This window comes from Echinops telfairi, unplaced genomic scaffold (assembly GCF_000313985.2).
Source record: "Echinops telfairi isolate 266 unplaced genomic scaffold, ASM31398v2 ScPeMD7_7416;HRSCAF=8454, whole genome shotgun sequence".
Lineage (NCBI taxonomy): Eukaryota > Metazoa > Chordata > Mammalia > Afrosoricida > Tenrecidae > Echinops > Echinops telfairi.
The window spans coordinates 3,607,978-3,608,719 of record NW_022111316.1 but is presented as its reverse complement, the minus strand read 5'-3'; positions in this window follow the sequence as shown (position 1 = coordinate 3,608,719).

The following is a 742-nucleotide window of genomic DNA, read 5'->3' as shown; positions in this document are numbered from 1 at the left end:
TTTTTACTAGTGGCTACAATGACCAAAACAATGCTTCCTGGAAGTAATCCACAATTCTTCTTTAGACAGGGCTTTGCAATTATAATCAGTAGAAAAACATTTATCAATTTGTAACTATAAAAAGTATGTTTTATGTTAGTTTTTTCTCTGTAGCTCAATATTTAGATAATGACTTAGTAGAAAAAAACCCACAACCAAGAGTTGCTGTTGAGTCGATTTAAACTGCGCTAACTCCATCATGTTAGAATAAAATGATGCTCTGTAACGCTTTAACAACTTATTTTTGATACACAAATAAATCAAGCTTTATTCCAAGATAACTCTTGGTGGAATAAAGCCATCAAACTTTGCTTATCCATTGAATCAATTAAACTTTTATACATCCCAAGGGTTGATGTATATAAATAATTTGCATATTTTATAATTATCTCTATATCAGTAATATATTTTATACATTATCTGTATATCAGAAATATATCTAATTTATAAATATAGTACAATTTATTTGTAGCTCGGTCATCATGGCATATTTACATAGGTTTATTTGTATGTATATGTATAGGTATATCTATATACCATGGAGAATGATCCCATTTACATTTACATTTACACTATACTAAGTCACCAGCCCACCTAGTAAATAACAAAATACTGGGGTCCAAGACCAAGTAAGTCGTTCGTGGTGGAAAAATATCTGGAGTTCAGATGTTCTCATTCCTCTGTCTCCTCATGAACTCTGTGT